This window comes from Equus przewalskii, unplaced genomic scaffold, assembly GCF_037783145.1.
Source record: "Equus przewalskii isolate Varuska unplaced genomic scaffold, EquPr2 ChrUn-1, whole genome shotgun sequence".
Classification (NCBI taxonomy): Eukaryota; Metazoa; Chordata; class Mammalia; order Perissodactyla; family Equidae; genus Equus; species Equus przewalskii.
In genome coordinates this window covers 395,812-408,467 of record NW_027228758.1, presented here as the reverse complement: position 1 = coordinate 408,467, position 12,656 = coordinate 395,812, and the positions used below count along the sequence as shown (strand labels likewise).

The 12,656-nt window shown below is 49.2% G+C and overlaps 1 protein-coding gene across 5 annotated transcripts in view; it reads right to left on the bottom strand.

Moving 5' to 3' along the window:
• ATP2B4 (ATPase plasma membrane Ca2+ transporting 4) overlaps positions 1-12,656 on the bottom strand; it is a 97,580-nt gene that overhangs the window by 63,778 nt on the left and 21,146 nt on the right. The gene's annotated exons all lie outside the window — the stretch shown is intronic.

Sequence of the window (12,656 nt, the reverse complement as noted above, 5' to 3'; positions counted from 1 at the left end):
GGGAACGTGTATTTCGAACAAGCTCCCTGGCAGGAGGATGCTGAGCCGCTGGTCTGGGGACTGCACTTTGAGAGCACTGCAGAGGCTGGGAAGTGTCTCTGTAGACACCACCACGAGACTCTCCAACGACACCAGGTTCCTGCAGTTTGAGACCCTCCGACGGGTGGGTCAGAACGTAGCCCTCGGATCCGGGCTGTAGGGGAGGCAAGGAGGGTCTCGTCACACATCTCCTGCCTTTCCCTCTCCCTCCTCTGGTCCTTCCAGGATGCTGATCTCTGCTTCTGTTCATCCCAGGGCAGCCCCCTTCCCCAGGGAGACCCATGATCTTCCCATGGGAAGCCCCTCTTCTGTGAGTCCTTAAGAAAAAACACTTAGAGGACTTCCCTGAACAGGCTGCAAGAGAAGCCAAGATTTATTCAGAAAGTTGAAACAAGCCACATTGTGACATTCACACCCCTTCCGGGCCAGGCGGAGCTCAGCACCCTGTGCACTCCTGTCCCTCGCTCCGTAGGACATGACAGGCGGCGGGGAAGCCCGGGAACAACACACCCACCACTCCCTTCGGGCTCCCCAAATATTACTGCCTCGTCTGGACCCCAGGCTGCCTTTCCCCTGCCTCGCCCATGGCTCCACAGAAGGGTGGGCCCCTGGTCCCGACACACCTCTCAGGGTCACACGGTTCTGGGGCCCAGGCAGGTCAGGCGTGGCTGGGGGAGCAGCAGCAGCTGCTGTTTTCCAGGTGGGGCGACAGGCTGCTATCAACACTTGTCTTAGGTTGCTATGGTAAAGTGAGTGCGCAGCCTGGCTACGGTGAAGCTATTTATGTGCCTGTAATGGCAGAGTGGGCTGTTTTTTATTATTTTACTTTTAAAGTTTTCCTTTCCCAGCCCCCAAAACAGCTTTAAAAAAAAGGGCCACCACAACTTTCTCAGGCACGAAAAGAGGATAGCCAGAAAATAGATCTTAGGACTTGAGCCAGCAAGGAGAAAACTGAAGTAAGGAAATATGGGCAAGTTCCTTTAAAGAAGGGAATGTGTGGCTTCTTGCCCATACATGCCTCGGCCATGTCTCATCAGAGAGAAAGGCCAAAACTCAGGGTCTCCTCATGTTTGCAACACTTACACTATTAAGAGAAGACAAGGCCACTTTGTCTTCTTTCTTCCTGTCAAGCCAGGCTCTAGTCAGCAGCATTCCTTGCAGCCCCCCGCTCCCCACCAGCCTCCACTGGCTGCCAGTGTCATCAGGATGAAGATACTGAGGATTTCGCCAGGTGTCAGAGGAAGAAAGCTTCAAAGCACGCCCCACCCATGGGTGCAGTGCCACCCAACATGGAGCCTGGCCACGCCCAGCTGGAGGCCTGCAGGGAATGATCTCCAGAGGTGCCTCTAAAAGGACACGTCTCCTCCACTGTACAGAGGACTTCCCTCCACTTCTCAGCACTCAGGGAGCTCTGGAGGGAAGGGACGGTCCTGCGGGAGATCTGAGGTTTGAGTCAGGTGCTGAGGACCCCTAGCCAGCACCCCTAGCAAGCATTCAAGCTTCAGACATTGAAGGGTGATGCAAAGCAAGGTTGGGGCCAGCCCGGTGGCACAGTGGTTAAGTTCACGTGCTCCACTTCAGCGGCATGGGATTCACAGGTTTGGATCCCAGGTGCAAACCTAAAGATCATTCATCAAGCCGTTTGCTGTGGCGGCATCCCACACACAAAATAGAGGAAGATTGGCACAGATGTCAGCTCAGCGACAAGCTTCCTCACACACGCACACACACAAAAGTAAGGTTGATTCCTCCTCGGACACATATGTCTCCAGGGCACCAGGCACATGGGAAAGGTTTTTGGCAGAGAGATAGGGAGTAATCAGAGATCAGCCACTAAATAAGAAAAAAGAAATGGGCTATGGATCATAGGCAACTCAAGATGGGCAGGAGAGTGGAAGGAACTAGTCCATGTGGTAATCACGCACACACAACTAAGCTGAAAGTGTGTACTGCCTTGATAAATACGCTACAGGTTGCCGATCACTAAATGAGATCTAAGTAAGAGAAATAGAGTCACCTTCCAGAAACAGCTGGTTGGAACACAAAAGATGCTACAGGATTTTATCCTCCCTCTCTCCACCTTATTCTAGCTCCTTTTGGATTGGTGTACCCTTAGTAGGAGAAAATCCCACTGCTGATGGGCATATTCATCAGGTAAAAGTAAAGTTTGGGCAGAGTTCAGAGCAAACCACACAGCCTGTTCCCATTCCTTCCATCTCAGGCTGTAGCTGAGTATCCTGCACACGCCACCACGGCTCAGAAAGGATACTGATGACAGGGAGGACAGAGGCAGGAGAAGGGGAAGCTGCTGCTGATTCCACCAGGAAGCACCCTCTGCTGCACCCGGAGAGGCCACAGTCCTAAGCGACAACCTGGGCAGCTGATGAAGTCTTGCTAGGAAAATCAGAACTTGGGATAGAAATCAGTCTTGGCAGCACTTGAGGTCAAAAAAGCAGAGCAGCCATGGTTTCTAAGGCTGTCAGACCAACTGTCATCAGCATCCCACTGTTCCATAGGGCAGGAAGGGAGAAGGGAGGAGGCGAGGAAAGGGTCCTGGACAACTGGAGCAGACTGACAGAAAGGACCACATGTGAGGCAGCGTCCAAGACACTGTGTGTCTGTTCCTAAGTCTCAGGGTATTAACTCAAGCAGAGCGGCCATTACTTGGGATTTCATTAAAAGATAAAGAGAAGGAGACATATCTCAGAACCCCTCAGGCAGACTAAGCTTCCAAAAGTCATATGCTAGAAAAACATCTATTCAAAAGGGCTCAGATCCCTGGTGATGGACACAGAGCCCATTCTTGAGACCAAGCGCAGGGAAAGACGTGACTCAGCCCCAGCTGGTCACCTCGATGGAAATTCCAGGCGAGGGAAAGCGGAGGGTACTGTGGATTCTTCTTCCAAATGAACAGAAAGGCTGAATCACCTCTCTCTCCCAACGTCTGCCCCAGCGCCTGACCGAACGTGTGGACTTAATGAACGAACCACCCTTCTCTGCTCCAGTGCACTTCCACTTCCAAGGGAAGAAGAGGTTTGGAAGTCCCAGAAGGGGACTCGGTCTTCAGAGACAGTCAGTCATCTACAGTCCGAAGAACCACTCCTGCAGCACTTGCCCGTCTCCCCCTCCTCCCGCCTGGGGCCCTGAAGTTGGTGGACCGTCTGGCTTGGAGGCACAGCTCCCTTGTTCTCCATGACACAATCACAAGGCTTTTCTGGTGCAGGTGGAGGGGCAGAAGCCATCGCTGTGGGAATCGTCTACTGCCCAGGGAGAAGCAAAGGTAAACACAAAGAATTTAAGTTCTCCCAACACCCATTTGATTCTGAACTCCCACACCCAGCGTTTTAAACACCACTGTAGCACCTCCAAGGAAAGACCTGGGAGGAGAACAATGGTGATGGGGGGTCTGTAGGAAGTGGCAAAAAAGGATGTTTCCTGGATTATTTCTAAAGCACTGAGCTGTCAGAAATCATGGGAAAAAACTTGTACCAAACCCTTTCCACCTCCTCATTTTTCTTTCTATATCTCATTGCCAAGCTTCTCATTTTGTTTTTTCATATCTATGTATATCCCTTTCCCCATCTCTCCCTCTCTCCTTGTCTTCCTCTCTTCCTCCCTCCTTCCTTCTCTCTTTATCTCCCTCCTCCCCGTCTATCTATCTCCATCTCAAAAATCTCTCTTCTCCACATCTCCAGGGACAGCCTAATTGGATGGAATTCCATTCTCCTTACCTGGGTAATTTCTGAAAACGATCAGCCCTGTCTAATTCACCTTGGCTCAAAAAGTAGGAGAATGGATGTGTTGAGAAGCAAGTTGGGCACTCATAGGCTGCCACAGCTAGCACAAACACAGGGCCAGTCAGCGTCACTGGGGTCATGGATGATGGGCCAAAGGCAGACAGGACAAACTCTATGAGCCAATCTGCATTCTCCCAAATCCACATGGAGCATGCCCGGCTAAGACAAATGTGTAGCATCTACCTATGCTTGAAGTAGAGGCAAACCGGTAACACTGAGGACTCGGCAGTGAGGAGCCCTAATAGAGATGGGGAAAGAGGAAGGATATGAGAATATTCCTGTGGATTAAAAACTAAAGTCAGGATTTAGTATATTCAGCCAAGTTGCCAATCCAGCACAAACAGGGAAGCGGTCTGATGGAAGAAGGGGCTGGGAGACCAGACAGATGTAAAAGGCACCTACGGCTACAATCTGACTCCGGCTCCTTTCAATGCTCCTACAGAAGCTGAAAACTCTACAAGTGAACATGACAGGCTAGTCCTACCCAATTACAAGGGGCAGGAGGGCTCTGCTACCCCACCTCAGTTCCACCCTGAGCCTACAAAGCTTGGGTAGGGAAAAGCATATGGAAGCCAAACCCAACTCCCTGGTGACCGGCTGCCTTCTCCCAGCTCTTCCCATCACCATGCAAGGATCTGCAGAGGGGACCAGAGGAGGAGTAGCAAAAGGCATCCTAACCCAGCAGAGCCAGACCTTCCGAGGCATCTCACATTATCTGCCTAACATTTGCTTCTGCAAAAGTTTGCAGGAGCACTGTTCCCAGCCTCTCCAGGCTCACACACCCGGGCCAGCTGTTCCAAATTAGTAAGATCGCCATCATCAGACAACAATTCTTTTCAGGGGAGGGGGAGGGGCCAGTGCCCTCCCTTCAGGGTTTCAGCCACTGAACCCTCCCTCTGCAAGCAGCGAAGTCCAAGGAGAAGCCGAGGACACGCCAGCCTGCTCTCTCCCCTCCTCCTCCAACAGCCAGCTCGAGAGAGAGGACTCCTTCATGGGGAAGTCCCACAGCAGCGAGGCTATGGGAACCTTGCCGTCTAAGGCTGTGGAATTCTACCACCGGGCTCCCGCAGTAAATCATCGCAGCTCCCTGCATTCCCAACTTGGGGCTTTAAAAGGTAGCACCAGAGCAAGAAGGACAAACATGTCAAGGAGAAGAAAAAGAAAAAAAGTGGGTGTAAGCTAAAAGACAACCACCTCCAACACGAGTCTTCTGAGGAATTGCGTAAGTGTGAGGAGAGAAAAGAGCACAAGAAACATAAGCGCAGACCACACTCCAGAATGCTCCTCAGGATCCCCTGCTAACGTTGCCTATGCTCATACTCCAGATCCTACGGAGAACATTGCTCCTACTTCTAATCTAGCTGTGAAAGCATTATCTAGGGGCTGGTTTGTTCGAAACTTCCTCTTTTTAGTAGATCTGAAAAATCAGAGGCTCCCTTTGGAAAAAAGTGCTAGAGAGCTCACAGCTGTGAGTACAAGGCTTTGGAACACTGTCTTCCAAGATGGTAGAAGTGGCCTCTTAGGCCAGGTTGCCATGGTTTCCAAGAGAACAAACAGAGGTTTGGCCCTAAAGAAGGGTAGGAGGGTGAACTGCCTTTTTTCTCCTATGGGAATAGTTTCAACAGCTAAGATCAGAGGGAATACGGTGAAATGAAGAGAAGGCAACAGAAGGTTATATGGGAAAGAAAATGGACAACATTGAGAATTCCCATTCTTTCTGGGGAAGCCAGAGTGGAAGGCCCCATTTATAGGATGAAAAGGCGCTACTCAGGGACTGAGTTAAAACTAGGAAGCCAATAGGAAGACAAGCAACTTCTATTTCAAATGCCTGGCCAACCTCATATGGCAGGCGGAGAACAGAGGCTGAGGCTGAGCTGCCTGCGGAGAGGCAAGGACTGCCAAAGGCTCTGAGTTCTGCCTGCAAGAGGGCGGGTGAGATAACTACCCCCAGAAGGGATGTGTAGATGGGCTGTTCCTAGAACTGAGGCCCACCCCACTGCTCACCCTCACATGGGCCTCAGCGCACCACCTCCCCAGGTCCCTGGTTGGACCTTTTACTCTCGTTCCAAAGGACGCAGATGGGGCAGAATAGTGTCAAGCGCCAAAATGCTAGCATGTGCTCCCAGCAGGAGCTGTCAGCTGAAGGGGGCCACCTGGCCAAGGAATTCCCTGTCACCCTCATGGCAGCTCTCTGCAGTGGATGCTCCACCAGGGCTGGTGCCAGCTTGGCTCACACTGGAGAGACGGAAGGGAGACAGCTGCTCAGGACTCTGCTACACCCAGAAGCAGCGTCTGTGGTACCTTCGTAGGTTCAGTACCACATACACTCTGCTACCGTCTCAAAGCAGAGAGGGGCCAGGGGTTGACTGACCACAAGCTAGAAGGCAGGCCGGACCTCACCACAATTTCATCATAGTAAGTGCACCAGCTGGTAAGTTCCTGGCCTCTTCAGGGATCAGATCCCCTGCTTTCCCTACCAACTCCACCAAACATCTCATAGAATCCCAGGGTCACAGCCATGCGGGGCCCTTTGGGCAAAGTCTAACACAAACCCCCTCGTTTCACAATGAAGCACCTGTGAGTCAAGCCCTGTGCTGGGCACTGCGACAAAGAGGTGATACGATCTAGATGGGAAAGCCGGACACAGGCAGAGGCAAAGGATGCCAAGAAAGCTATGTTAGGTGTCAAATGAAAGGCGGGATACCTCCCTTCCCCGTTCACCTGTGTGCCCCCAACAGCTCCAGGGTCTTCCCTGCAGCCAGACGGCAGCCATCAAGCTGCTACTGGGCGGAGCTCGCTCACAGTGTGGGCCTCCCCAGAATGGGTCCAGGCCCACACCCTGAGCAAACGGGGCTTCTTAGGGCTTTCCTCAGCTGCCACATACAGGTGTGCAGTGTGCCCTGAACACAGGCACCAGGTAAGGAGGTGGTTGGGAGATGAAACACCCTAGGTTTTGCTGGGTGGGCCACGCCCCCATGGGCTGTACTCATCTGAAGGAGGCACCTTCCTAACAGCTTTATAAAGGTGGCTTATGAGCTGGCTGCTGCACCTAACCGTCGAGCTGGCACATTACCCTGGGCCACCAGACCGTAAGAAATATCTAAGGAAGAAAACCAGATATGAATCCAGTTTGACCAGGGGAGGCACTGCAAGGGCTGAAGATGCCAGAGCAGCCAGCCCTGTGGTCCCAGGCACTCCTGGAGCTCTGCCTGGGGCCAGAGCTGCCCAGTGTTGGCCGCTCCCGCCTCTCACAGCTCACAGGATCTCCCATAACAGTTCTTCCCGGGAAGCACTAGGCTCGCCTTTCCCTCAGTGCACCCTCCTCCAAATCCACTCTTCCTGGGCCTTAATTTCCTCATCTGAAAAATGGAGATAATTAGAGGAGCCTACCTCATATAGAAGTTGATAGGATTAATACTTCTCTTGTGTACAAAGGCCCATTGCCCTTGGATGAAGATCAATTGCATTAAGAAGCTATTGAATGATGGAGGCAAACCGAGGCTGCCCCTTGGTGAGAGGCTCCCAGTGCCTCTAGCAACCTTGTTCCTCTCCTTCTCAGTCCTGGGTCTGGATCCTGGGCTCTCTGTACCAGGAAGACTTTGGTACTCCCCATTCACGGACTTCTCCAGAATATCCAACTTCTGCCACTGTATCTGGGGAATCTGGCTTCCTGAGGTTCCCTGTTAAGTGGCGTTGGCAAGACTCAGCAGAAACACAGAAAAGTTCATGAGAATCAAAGACGGTTGTGGTAAGAACACACATCTGAGTAATGTTTCAATTTCAAAGCACTCTGACGTATGATCTTTGGGACAGTCTTTTAAGACAGACAGACAGACAGTATTATGCTTTCTACAGAGCTTGTAAGACTTGGTCTTAAAGGTTATATGACTCAGTTAAGGCCATGAAACCACAGAAAGAGCCTAGAAGAAGCTAAGACATACTACAAGGTCCTATGAAGAAAGTGGAGGAGGGGGCTGGCCCCATGGCCAAGTGGTTAAGTTCATGTGCTCTGCTTTGCTGGCCCAGGGTTAGCTGGCTCAGGTCCTGGGCACGGACCTATGCACCACTCATTAAGCGATGCTGAGGCAGCATCCACACAGAAGAACGAGAAGAACCTACAACTACGATATACAACTATGTACTGGGGGCTTTGGGGAGAGGAAAAAAAAGAGGAAGATTGGCAACTGATGTTAACTAATGGCCAATCTTCCTCACCAAAAAAAAGAAAAAAAAGAAAAAAAAGGTGGCAAGAAGCCAGGAAGAAGAAAGTAAGAGAGCAGACTATACACAGCAGTTGGATAATCTTAGGCCCAGTCTGACACTGAAGCTGGGGGATTCCTGTCCTCATGAACTCAGAGGGTTAATAGAGGTTCTCCTACTTCCTCTCAGGAGTAACTGTGAGACATGCTGAGGGTATGTGTGATGTCAGTGTGTGTCATCCTCGTAGCACATGGACACCTTGAGGGTACAGACTGCGGTTCAAATAGAGGCTGTGCAGCTCCTGGTGCATTAAGGAGGTGTAAGAGGGAGAGAAACAGAGAGGGAAGGACAAAAAAAGGAGCAGAGCCTACCCACAGCACCCTTGGCTGCACCCTCCTCAATTTCCTGCTTCAAGGCAAGAATAGGCTGCTCTCTCCATATGACTGCAAATTACGATACAGCCAAAGACGTCTGAGTACAGAAAAGAGAGCGTCCATCAACAGACCAATGCATAAACAAAATGCGGTCCAGCCACACAAGGAAATATTATTCAGCCTTGAAAAGGAGTGAAATTCTTTTTTTTTTTTAAAGACTGGCACCTGAGCTAACATCTGTTGCCAATCTTTTTTCTTCCCCGTCATCATCTTCTCCCCAAAGCCCCCAGTACATAGTTGCATATTTTCAGTTGTGGGTCCTTCTAGTTGTGGCATGTGGGATGCCACCTCAGCATGGCCTGATGAGTGGTGCCATGTCCATGCCCAGGATCTGAACTGGCAAAACCCTGGGCCGCCGTAGCGGAGCGCGAGAACTTAACCACTCGGCCATGGGGCCGGCCCCTAGTGAATGAAATTCTGACACATGCCACAACACGGATGGACCTCGAAAACATTACGCTGAGTGAAAGAAGCCAGACATGAAGGACAAACAGTGCAAGACCCACTTACACGCAGCGCTTCCTCTGGGCGCACATTCACAGAGACAGGAAGGAGAGTGGAGGCTGCCGGGGCGGGGCGGAAGGGTACAGGGAAGGAGTGTTTCATGGGGACAAAGTTTCTATTTGGGAAGATAAGAAAGTTCTGGAAATGGACAGTGGTGATGGTAACACAACAAAGTGAATATAATTAACGCCACTGAACTGTACATTTAAAACTGGTTAAAAGGGTAAATTTTATGTTCTGTATATTTTACCACAATAAAAAAGGTTTTTCAAAAAGAAGACGGGAAAGCCCATGAACTAGAGCCGGTGCAGACAGGTGAGAAGGCAAGAGCAGGACTCAGCTCAGGACTGCGGAGCTCAGCCCCATCCTGGTGACGCAGGTGGAGGCCCAGTGGCACAGATGTGGCCTCTGACTTGCCCAGGGCTGGGAGCCCAGGGGGGCCTGAACAACATCAAACAACCCAACAGGTGACCTGGGGAGGCTGAGTGGGGAGGCCGAGGGGAGGGGAGCCAGCCTGGGCTTTCCGGATACCACGCTCTACGTGTATGTGTGTATGGGGGTTGGCGGGGGAGCAGGGGGTGGGGGGATGGATCGAATGGCGATGAAGGCAAAGGACAAGTCACCTTTTCAAGAAGCAGAGGAAAAAGTCAGCTTTCATCTCCTCACATTCCCAGTTGCCCTGTCATCAGTTCAGAGCACACAGGCATCTGCTTAGAGCGGGTACAGCTAAGGCATTCCTGACCCATGAGGAAAATACAGGGTCTCCAGGCTTTCTGAGAATCTCATCTATTATCTCATTTGATCCTCCCAACAAACTTGGGCAATGAATAATACCGCCCCCATTTTACAGAGAAGAAACTGTTAAATACCTTGTCTAGTGCCGTACAGTAAAGCAGAGCCAGAACACAAACCCAAGTTTGGCAAAGGCCACTTTTTCCCCAGCATCGCTTTGAGGGTGTCTTCCAGACGTGAGGGCTCTTTTCTCAGGGACCAGCCAGCTCTTAAAGTCCAGTGCAGTGACCAAGAGCACAGGCTCTGTGGGCAGAGAGACCCAAATCCCAGATTTACCATCACTACCTGTTTGACCTTGGGAAAGTGAGTTAACGTGTCTGTTCTTCAGTGTTGGCATTGATAAAATGGGGACAATAATAGTAACCCCATTTAAAATATTTCTCAAGATTTTGAGATAATTACATAATCAGTGTAGAAGCACTCCACGCTGCTACATAGTAAGCACTCAAATGTAATTATTGTGGTTCTGATTCAATGCTGTCTATCAGCCCATTTCACCTGTTGGATCTGGAGCCAGCAGGGGCCTGCTCGCCAGTCAGAAGGTGAATGGGTGACACTGCAGCGTTTCCCCTGCTTCCGCATAAGGAAGAAATGAACACCGTACGGTGGGAGGACGTAAGTTCATCTAGAGCAATCTCTTTTCCAGTGTCAGAAACCCTTCTCTTCTTCCTGCTCCCTCAGAGCCTACTTATCAGCTCCTACTCTCCTATAGGACACTGGGACCTAATCTGTGATCTCTCCCACCAAAGGGACTGGCACGCATTCTCACAATCGTACAACCACCCTTTGTGGGAGCTATTTTGATCCCCTCTCAACAGCTGAAGGAACTCAGGCCCAAAGTCCTACAGTGACTTAGTGGTCAAGCCGGGGCAGGAACCCAGGTCTGCCTCAATCCAAAGCTCACATTCTCAGCTATTCGATGACGCTTCTGCATTAGAGAAGAGAGGGAAAGCACACCGCCCGCGGACGGATTCCAAATACCTGCACTGGAATCCAAGCTCTGTGGCTGGACAAGCCCCCGCCCCATAGCATCTCCCAGCTAGTGAGCACTATTATTTGTCACGCACTGTCTGACTGACTTTTACAGATAAGAAAACCGAGGGGCATGTTACACTTCATACCACAAGTTCCTAAGGAGAAGAGGCTCGTTTCAGGCTCACGCCCCCTGAGGCTTTTCCTTTCATCAAGCTGTTTCTCAGAGCCTCAGTCTGCTTGCCTTTAGATAGGAATCAGTACTCACTCCCATTTAATTCATCCTTCAGTAAATGAGTGCTTACTAAGCTCTAGACCTTGTTTTAAGCACAGAAATACAGTAATAATAGAAACTATAAATTTTAATGCCTACTTTGTGCCGGGCACTCTTACATACACTACATGAAATTATGAAAATTAATGAATCAAAATAACTAACATGGTAGCTACTCAATAAATGGTAACAGTTACTAGTTTCTTCTATCTCACAGCCTTAACAGTTTTTAACTGCCACATTTCCTACCGTCTTCATTCGTTTTTCCCTTTTCTTCCCCTCTACTAGTTTGGAAGTTACATTATTCCTGGTTTTTTAGTGTTAGCCTAGAAATCTTAACATGTATATTTAACTTAAAAATTTCTGATAATCACTATCTGTAACCTCTTCCCAAACAATGCGAGGACCTTAAAACTCTTAGAGCCCAATTACTCACCTTCCATTTGCATGCCATTGTTACTGGGGATTTTATTTTATTCATGCTTCATTGTATCCCTCTAAATTAGACATTGCTGTCTTTCTTTTCCCTGCCATCAATATTCAGATTTAGCACCACGTTCACAATTTCCTTTACTCATCATTCCTTCTTGAATTTCAGACCTTACTTTTAGGTACTTTTTTTCGTCTTGAACTATTTTCTTTCAACGTTGCCTTAGTGGAGGGCCTACAGGTAGAAACTGATGCCTTCGTGTGTCTGCAAAGGGCTCTCCTCCGCTCTCCCGCGTGGAGGCGTTTGCTGCCCCGGAGCCAGGCCGGCGGCAACTAGCTCAGCGCTTTGAAGATATTCCACTGCCTTCTGGCTTTTATTGTTGAGGTTGAGAAATCAGTTGTCCCTCTAATTCTCAGTCCCTTGAAGGCCATTCACCCCCTGGGTTTACTTTAAAATTACTTATCCTTGGTGTTTTCTAGTTTCATTATGGTGTGTCTAGTGTGAATTTAATTTATCACTCTTGGGATTCCTTAGGCCTCATAAATAGAACGATCGCACTTCATCAGTTCTTGACCATTGCTTCTTCAAACATTGTCATACTCCTAGTCTCTCTATTATCTCCTTCTGGAGCATTAATTAAGTGTATATTTGGATCTTTTTACTCTATTCCAGGGGTGGGCAAACTATAACACATGGGCCAAAACTGGCCTGCTGCCTGTTTTTGTAAATAAAGTTTTACCGGCACACAGCTGCACCCCTTCACTTCTATACTATCTACGGCTGCTTTCACACCACAATGACAGAATTGAGTAGTTATGACAGAGACCATATGGGCCACAAAGCCTAAAATATTTACTATCTGGCCTTTTACAGAAAAAGTTTGCCAATCCCTGCTCTATTTTCTACGCCTCTAAACTTCTTCCACATGTTCCATCTCATCTCTTCCATCTTCCATTTTCTACGTAATTTCTTCAGAAATATCTTTCAATTTACTAGTTTTATCTTCAGCTGTAATATACTATTTTAACCTATTCATTGAATTTTTAATTTCCTTTATTGTATTCCTCATTTCTAGAAGATCTCTTTGGATATCTGCCTGCTCAATTGAGTTTCATTTCCCTTCATCATTCTTTAATATCTTCTTATTTCTGTTAACATACGAACATATTTTTTTATTTTCTAGATCCAATAACTCCAACGTCTGCAGTTTTGGG